We start from the raw sequence: 9,137 nt of genomic DNA on the forward strand, positions 1-9,137 counted from the left end.
GTGAGAGGCGTCTTCGGGTTGGTAAGCACGTCAGTAATAATGTATTTTTTTTAAGATCTTATTTTTAAATAATCTCCACAACCAACAGTGGAGCTTGAGCTCAGGACCCCAAGATCAAGAGTCACATGTTTTCCTGACGGAGCCAGCCACGCGCCCCGATATTGCATTTCTTAAATAAGCAGAAGCAGTAAGGCCACATGTTGCATGGTCTAATTTATATGAAATGTCCAGAATCAGCAAATCTATCGGGACAGGAAGTAGACTGGTGGGTGTCAGGGGCTGGGGGAGGGGGTGGAACAGACAGNGTGAAATTAGACAGAGATGGGGTGCACAGCAGCGTGGTAAAATGTTCACGGTAAATGTTACTTTTGTTATCTCACCTCAATTGAAAAAAAGAGGCCAGTCACCAAACGACAAATACTGTCTGATTCCACTTACACGAAAGTTCTAAAGTAGCTAAACTCATTGAAACAGAAAGCAGAATGGGGGCTGTTAGGGGCTGGGGGAGAGGGGAAGTGGGGAGTGTTGTTTATGGGGACAGAGTTTTACTTCTGTGAGTGGCAGAAGTTGTGGGTATCTGTGTACAGCAATTCAGATGTGCTTCACACCACTGAACTGTGCACTTAAAAACAGGATGGTGAATTTATGTCTTTTTAAAAATCATTTTCAAAAAACGAGCAGAATGGGGCGCCTGGGTGGCTTAGTCGGTTGAGCGTCCGACTTTCGCTTAGGTCACGATCTCGCGGTTCGTGGGTTCGAGCCCCGCGTCGGGCTCTGTGCTGACTGCCAGCTCGGAGCCTGGAGCCTGTTTCAGTCTGTGACTCCTCTCTCTCTGACCCTCCCCTGCTCACGCTGTCTCTCTCTCTCTCCTAGAAATAAATAAAACATTAAAAAAAATTAAAAAAAAAAAACGAGCAGAAAGAAATACGTCATAAAAGTAAGATTTGTTACATCTGGGTGCCAGGTACACGGTGTTCATGATACTATTGTCTATACCAATAAGATATTCCACCATCAGGAGAAAAATCTGAAAATATTTCCTTGGGATACCTGGGCAAAAACTGTCCTGGAATTTTTTTTCAAAAAAATTTTAATGTTTTTTAAATTTATTATTGACAGATAGAGAGAGATAGAGCACGAGCAGGGGAGGGGGAGACACAGAATCTGAAGGAGGCTCCAGGCTCTGTGCTCTCTAGCGCTGAGCTGAAGTCGGATGCTTGACCGACTGAGGCACCCCTGACCTAGAATTTTTTTAAGCTTTTGTGCAAATCTTTTTTTTTTAATATATTTTTTTATTTATTTCTAGGAGAGAGAGAGACAGCGTGAGCAGGGGAGGGTCAGAGAGAGAGGGAGACACAGACTCCGAAATAGGCTCCAGGCTCTGAGCTGGCAGTCAGCACAGAGCCCGACGCGGGGCTCGAACCCATGAACCGCGAGATCATGACCTGAGCGAAAGTCGGACGCTTAACCGACTAAGCCACCCAGGAGCCCCGCTTTTGTGCAAATCTTGAGACTTTAGCGGCAGCAGTGAGGCTTTACTTATGTTTAAATTATATTTTTAAAAGCTGATTTTTTTTTAAGTTTATTTTATTTTGAGAGACAGAGAGAGCATGGGGGGGGGGGCAGAGATGGGGGGAGAGAAAAAATCCCAAGCAGGCGCAGTGCTGAGCTGTCAGTACGGAGCCCGATGTGGGGCTGGAACTCACGAACACTGAGATCACGACCTGAGCTAAAATCAAGAGTCGGATGCTTAACCGACTGAACCAAACAGGCGCCCCATAAAAGATGACCTTTTAATTAAATTTAGGAGGCATTAAAGGCATACCTAATGTATACACATAATGAAAATAATTGAACCGGTTTGCTTAGTTACCTACTGCCGCTTAATGAACCATTCATTCCAGACTTGGTGGCAGGAAATGACGATGGCCAGCGATCGTGTGGCTCAGCTCCGGGGCTGACCAGGCTCCGCAAGGCGGTTCCTGCGCAGCTCTCTCAGGTGCTGTGGTCAGAAGTGACTGGGGAAATCGGCAGGTGTCCTCACTTGCACAGCTGCCAGTTAGAGTTGGTCTTGGCTCCGTGGGGGTAGTTGCTAGAACACAGCTCAGAGCATCGACGCGTGGTCTGGGGTCCAAGAGCCAGCAGCCCGCGAGAGCCAGGCAGACCCCATCGCCTCGGCCACATCCTGCGCATTAGCAGCGAGCACAGCTCGAAGGTGCAAGGTTGAGGCTCTGTTGTCACAAAGGGAGCTGGCTGCCCTCTCCTGTGTCTGCCCTCAGGCTGGGATGCGCACGGGGAGCGGCAGGAAGACGGCAGCCACAGGCCAGGGGAAGAAAAGCAACCTCCACCTTTGTGTTTGGAGTTTTGCCTTTTTCTTTCTTTTCCACTGTGATAAAAACCACATAAGGGGCGCCTGGGTGGCCCAGCCGGTTAAGCGTCCGACTTCGGCTCAGGTCATGATCTCCAGGTTCACGGGTTCAAGCCCTGCATCAGGTTCTGTGCTGACAGCTCAGAGCCTAGAGCCTGCTTTGGATTCTGTGTCTCCCCCTCTCTCTGCCTCTCCCCTGCTCATGGTGTCTCTCTCACAAATAAATAAAAACTTATTTAAAAAAACCCACATAATATAAAAGGTACCACATTAATCATTTTTAAGTGTCTGGCTTGGTGGTATAAAGTATATACACATTGCTGTGCTCAGATCTCTAGGACTTTTTCGTCTTGCAAAACAGAAGCTCATTAAGCACGAGCTTCTCGTTCCCACTCCCCCAGACCCTGGCGACCCCCGTCCGACAGTCTGTAAATCTGACCGCCCTAGGTCTCTCAGGTAACGGGAATCCGTATTTGACTTTTGTGACTGGCTTATTTCACTCGGCATAATGTTCTCAAGGTTCACCCATGTTGTAGGAGGTGACAGAACTGTATTCCCAACTTTTTAAAAATGTTTATTTATTTCTGAGAGAGACAAAGACAGAGACAGAGCGCAAGCAGGGCTCAAACCCGTGAACCGTGAGATCAGGACCTGAGCCGAAGTCGGACGCTGAACCGACTGAGCCACCCAGGCGCCCCTACTCGTTGAAGGCTGGATAATATGCCACTGTTCGGATAGAGCACATTGCTTTGATCTGTTCATCCATCAGTGGACGTTGGGGAGATTCCACCACTTTGCTATTGCGAATAACACTAAGAACGTGAGTGTGCAAATATCTCAAAGAGAACCTGCTTTGAGTTCTTTGGGACAAGTGGGATTGCTGGATCGGATAGTAGTTCTGTTTTTAATTTTTTGAGGAACCGCCATCGGTGATGGTGGTGCCATTTTCCGTTCCCACCCATGGTGGGCAAGCGTCCTGATTCCTCCACAGCCTTGTCCATCCTGGTTTTTCTCTGTCTTTTGGGTGGTAGCCACCCTCATGGTTGTGAGATAAGACCTCTCTGATTTGCATTTCGCTGATAATTAGTGATGTGGAGAATCCTTTTATATGTGGTTGACCCCTTGTACATCATTTCTGGAGAAATTCCTATTCAAGTCCTCTGTTCTTTTTTAAAAAAAATTTTTTTTATAGTTTATTTTTGAGACAGAGAGAGACAGAGCATGAACGGGGGAGGGGCAGAGAGAGAGGAGACACAGATTCCAAAACAGGCTCCAGGCTCTGAGCTGCCAGCACAGAACCCAATGCGGGGCTTGAACCCATGAACCGCGAGATCATGACCTGAGCCAAAGTCGGATGCTTAACCGACTGAGCCAACCCAGGCGCCCTCTCTGTTCATTTTTTAATTGGGTTATTTGATCTGTCATTGTTGAGTTGTAGGAGCTTTGTATATATTCTAGATATTAACCTCTTATCGGATACTTGACTTGCCCGTATTTTCTTTCCTTCTGTAGGTTGCCTTTTCATTCTGTTGACTATGTCCTTCGATACAAGACAGGCTTCACTCCTTCTGGAGAACTGTCAGAGGATTCACAGATAGGTTTTAAAGCCACACAAGTATAAACGGATTTGGACAGAAAATAAGTCTTGCTCTGCCCTGACTGCCCCCCTCGAAGGCGGCTGCTAGTACAGCGTTCTGGTGTGGCTTTCCGGAAGCCTTCCTTGAGACTCTGGGATGTGAAGTCACCATGGCAACTGCACCAGGCTCATCTTCACACAAGATGAGCCGCAAAGTGGCTTCCCCCCCAGGGTTTAAGGGGCTTGCGTTCTCGACTCGAAAGGTGCTTCCTGAAAGAAGCGCGTTTGCTCCGAACACTGTCTGAGTTACCTTTTCTGCAGGAAGCTAAGAGTTTGTGTTTAGTTTTACTTGAACTCAGTTCCTCTTGTCAGTCCCGTGCTGGGGAAAACTCTAATTTCACTTCTTTGTTTTTCAGAAATACCAAGTAACATCAAGTGCGCCAACAGGAAGAAAACAAAAGTGCTGACGCTCCCAAGATTCTTCTTCGATCGGAAACTGGTAGCACCTCGGCCCTCGGCGAAGGCGGGCGCGGGGAGTGGCGTGGGGGGGGGTTCGGGTCAGCCTCCAGCCACCATCTGCTCCTTTTCCCTTCTGCTCCGGATGCACGTGAGTCTCAGGGGGCATCTAGGTGCCCGGCTGGCGCTCGTGTCCCACGACAGAAATCACTCTGTCTCTCTGGAGGCCGAAAGTGGGTAATCAGGGTGGGGGCAGGGCGGTGCTGCCCCCCACCCCGCCCCCCAACGTGCGCCTTGTCCTTGGGGCCGCTTGGCTTGCAGACAAATACCACTCCGTCCCTGCGTCTGTTTTCACGTGGCCGTCTTCCGTCTGTGTGTCCGTGTGTCCTCTCTCCTTACGGGGGCAGGAGCCGTGGGTCTAGGGCCTGCCGTAGGCCGGTATGACCTCACCTGAGCACAACCGGGTCCGGGGACCCGATTGCCGAGTAAGGTCACACTCGCAGGTCCCGTGGGCAGGACTCAGGCATATCTTTTTAGGGGGACACAATTCCTTTTTCTAAGTTGATTTATTTATTTTTGAGAGAGAGTGAGAGCGAGAGAGCAGGAGTGGGGGAGGGGCAGAGAGAGAGGGAGACACAGAATCCGAAGCAGCTCCAGGCTCGGAGCTGTCAGCGCAGAGCCCGACGCGGGGCTGGAGCTCATGAATCATGGGATCACGACCTGAGCCGAAAGTCGGACGCTCAAAGGCCTGAGCCCCCAGGCGCCCCTGAAGGGGGGTGGGTCACAATTCTGGAATCACTACAGATGGAGAGAAATCAAAGAATTCAAGACCTGTCGGGACGAGAGAAATCTGAGACTCCACAGGGAGGGGGAGTGGAAGTAGAAGGAAGAGAGGGAGAGCTCAAGTCCCTGCTGTCACCGCACAACAGAGCTAGAGGCGCAGGTGTCCCGTCCCTCCCGCCGAGGTGCCCGAGGATCCAGTTTCAGGAACTGGATTCCGCGTTGTAGTCAACACGCTGTTGAAATAAACGCCTTCCTACCTGACAACCTTCCTCCTTCCCGGGGCTGCGGGGCGGGGGGGGGGGGNGTCTCCCACACAGCCGGCCTTGCACACGCTGCAGCTCAGGGGATACCAAGTGCAGAAGCAGGTGAAGCCGCCCCAGGGAAAGGGGGGAAAGGGCCGTGGGCCTGTCTCAGCAAGAAGGGGCTGGAGACTAGGTCAGCGTGGGCGCCCTCCCTGCATTTGGCCTTCTGGGAGAGCCTTCTCCCTCCTCCCGTGGCCTATCTGGCGTGTACATCAGAAGCTTCTGAAGGCGTGTGAAAACACAGATCCCTGGACCGCGCTCAGCACGCCTGGGAGTCCCCGGATTCCCGCGGGCAGCCAGATCCGAGGCTAACAGCCGAGTTCCTCTTGTCTGACCCTGACCTCCCCCACTGGCGTCAGGGCCCCTATTCGCTCACCCACTCACTCATTCATTCGTTCATTCCACAAAGCGTCACACCCCTCGCATGCTGTGGGGCCCTGCTGCGAGGACAGACAGAGTCTTTGCCTTCATGCTCCTTGCATACCCGTGGAGGAGACAGACAGCAGCAGGCTGGACAGTATCGGGGTGTCACGGACATACAGCAGGACGACGTGATAAGGTGTGTTTCTTTAGATGTGCTGGCCGGGGGAGCCCCTCTGAGGAGGTGACACACCAGTGATGAGTGTTTAAAGCAGCGAGCACAGCACGTGCCAAGGTCCTGCGGTGGGTGCAAGCCGAACACATCAGATAGCCGCAAGAGGCTAGGGTGGCTGCAGCTGAGGGAGTGGGGAGTGGGGAGAGGGAGAGGAGGGGAGGTGGCCCAGGGCCTTGCGGGCCCCAGGGAGGGGGTGAGGCTTTATGCCTGTGCAACAGGAAGCCAGTAACAGGGTTTAGGTAGCAAGTAACTCGATCCTGTTTGCTTTGAAAAAGGGCCACTCTGTCACCTCTGTGGTACACCCTCACCGAAGCAGGCTCCTTCCCTGGGAGCATTTTTCTCAGGTGCCAGTGCAGACTCACTGGTGTGAGAGTAATGTCTTTGTCCCTACGGCTCTGGGACCCGTATGGGGTGCCCCGTGTCTCCCTGGCCCATAGGGAACGCTCAGGAGACACAGTCAAACCCACGGCCCCCCTTGGCACCACCCTGTCCCTGGCAAAACGCAGTTTCGGCTGTTGGCATTTGTGTGCAGAAAGGTGTCGCCATCCACTGCTTGCCAGAGGGTATTTTTGGAAGCTGCTTCTACCTACGCCCCCGCCGACTCTGACATACACGCGGTCTGGTGGCCAGGAACAAGCCCCCCCCGGGGGAGACACAGGCAACCTCGCCGTGAATTTTGAAAACAGGCAACAGCTTTTCCTACCCCAAAGGGCTCTCTGCGCCGACCCCGGCAAGCTCTGGCTGGCTGCGCAGCGACCGCCGTCTGGCCCTGATGCCGCAGAACACGTCCCCATGCCTCAGTGGGCCCCCCGGGCAGAGGAGGCGGGCACCGCAGAGGAGGGCACACGGCAGCAGCTGCCATCTTCTGGGCGGGACAGAAAATGTCGCTCCGGCAGGACAAGCAGGGAAACCGACGGGGACTTGCTGCAAATGAGCTGTTCGGTTAGGCCAAAGCTTGAAAACTTGGCTTTCCCTTAAAAAGCCAGTGTGGTGTCAGGCCCACACACAGGGAGAGGTTAAGTGGTTCTCTTGAGTTAAGAAGAAAAGCCTGGAAACTCAGCCCCGATTGCAACAAACCAGCGCTCATACACTCTGAACCTGGGAACAAAAGCCCTAAGAAAAAGAGGGAGAAAGAGAGAGAAGGAGGGGCACCGAGGCTTGGACTGTGGGCCTTCTGTGCACTTTCAGACACTTCCCCGAAAGCCGCTGCCACAACCACGCCACCCTCACGTTTCACAGTTCAGTTCCTTGAACACACAAAGTTCACTCTCACCCCAGGGCCTTTGCACGTGCTGTGCCCGCTGCCCAGAATCCTTTCCCTGAGTCTTCACGGGGTTGGCTCTTCTTCATTCAGTTCTTTGCTCATAATGCGCTTTCTCAGAGAAGCCCTACCCTCACGCTCCCTATCAAACTGCTCGATTTAGTGTCTTTCCCAGCCTTTAGCGTCGCCTGAAATTATTCTGTTTGCTTATCTGCGGACTTGCTTTTGTGTCTGTCCCCACCCGCTGGAATGCTCCTCTGGGAGAGAACGGACCTCTCCCATGGTCTGCAGTGGCCAGGGCCGTTCTGACACATAGAAGGCGCTCAGTAAACAGTCACTGAACGACTCGATCAATAACGCCCTTGATTGCGGGGCTGGCTGCTTGCCAGAGGGCCTCACATCTGCATCCATTGAGATGGTTTTGGCTGGAAGTACTGGAAAGCACCACGCCAAACAGCTGAGCAATGAAGATGTTGGGGGAAAGCCCTGACAGGCGGCTTTGGGGCTCTCTGTTTCAGTGGCCCCAGGATGTGGGCCACCGAGGACCCAGGCTCTTTCCACGTCCCTGCTCCCCCATTTCCTGCACAGCAAGATGGCTGTCACCCACCCGGGCATCTCACCCGCAGGGGATAACATCCGATTCTCATTGGCCAGAATTTGGTCATGTGCCCGTCTCTAAGCCCATCATAGCCAAGCGAAGAGTACTCCCGAGGCTGCCTTGGCACAATCAGGATCCCCTCCTAGGGGCGCAGGGGGTCCCCTTTGGGAGCCTCCTGGCCGCTTGGGGGAAGGTGGACGCTCCGCATTCAGTAGAGAGGCCGGTGGGAGAGCAGGAGTTTTGGGAAGGTGGCCAATGGTGTCTTACACGCAAGTTTAATGTTCCATTTCATGGCCGCAAAAATCCTGTTGGCAGTTGACCCGAGCGGATCATTTTTTAACACCCCGTCCCTTAAACGACAATTATTTTCAGTAAGAACAATGATTTTCTGGATTCTTTCTTTAGTTTCTTTCTTTTTCGTTTTTTTAGANGAAGTTGGACGCTTAACCAACTGAGCCACCCGGCGCCTCATTAAGATTTTATTTTTAAGTAAACTCTACCCTCAATGTGGGGCTCGAACTCACAACCCCGAGATCAAGTGTCACATGCTCCTGGGTTTTGTACGTAAGTGATGAATCACTGAATTCTACTCCTGAAACCAACATTGCCCAGTATGTTAACTAACCAGAATTTATTTTTTTAAGTTGATTTATTTATTTTGAGAGAGAGAGAGCGAGAGAGCAGAGGAGAGGTGGAGAGAGAGGGGGGGAGAGAGACAGAATCCCAAGCCGACTCCAACCAGTAGTAGCCAGGCTCAAACTCACAAACCATGAGATCATGGCCTGAGCCGAAATCAAGGTGCCCCAACTAACTAGAATTTAAATAAAAACCTGGAAAAGAAAAAAAAGATTGCATGCTCTACACACTGAGCCAGCCAGGCACCCTCCCTTTTTAGTTTTAAACAAATGAAAAGAGGAATAAATTTCTATTTTAAAAATATTTATGAAAATATTCTATGTGTGTGAATGAGAGTGTGTGTGTGTGGGGGGGGTCATCTGAAGTTCTCTGAGCAAAATTCCGGGTAGACTACAGTATTTATTAAAGGGCAGATAACACAAACATGCTAATTTGAAGCTTACGTAGGTATTATTAAAATAACAGTAAGGTGGCAAGTGTTTAGCACAGAGATTGACAAGCTCGTTCTGCAAAGAGCCAGGAGATTAATATTTTAAGCTTTTTGGGTCATAGGGTTTCTGTC

General features: G+C 51.5%; 1 long non-coding RNA gene across 1 annotated transcript in view; it reads right to left on the reverse strand.

Annotated features, from left to right (window-relative positions):
* LOC144218081 (uncharacterized) overlaps positions 1–2,155 on the reverse strand; it is a 4,260-nt gene extending 2,105 nt beyond the window's left edge. Inside the window, exon 1 of the long non-coding RNA XR_013331048.1 lies at positions 1,874–2,155. This is a non-coding gene — a long non-coding RNA (uncharacterized LOC144218081). The remainder of the gene's footprint in view (positions 1–1,873) is intronic.
* Positions 2,156–9,137: the final 6,982 nt, after the last annotated feature.

Source organism: Crocuta crocuta, unplaced genomic scaffold (genome assembly GCF_008692635.1).
Source record: "Crocuta crocuta isolate KB4526 unplaced genomic scaffold, BGI_CrCroc_1.0 scaffold29, whole genome shotgun sequence".
Classification (NCBI taxonomy): domain Eukaryota; kingdom Metazoa; phylum Chordata; class Mammalia; order Carnivora; family Hyaenidae; genus Crocuta; species Crocuta crocuta.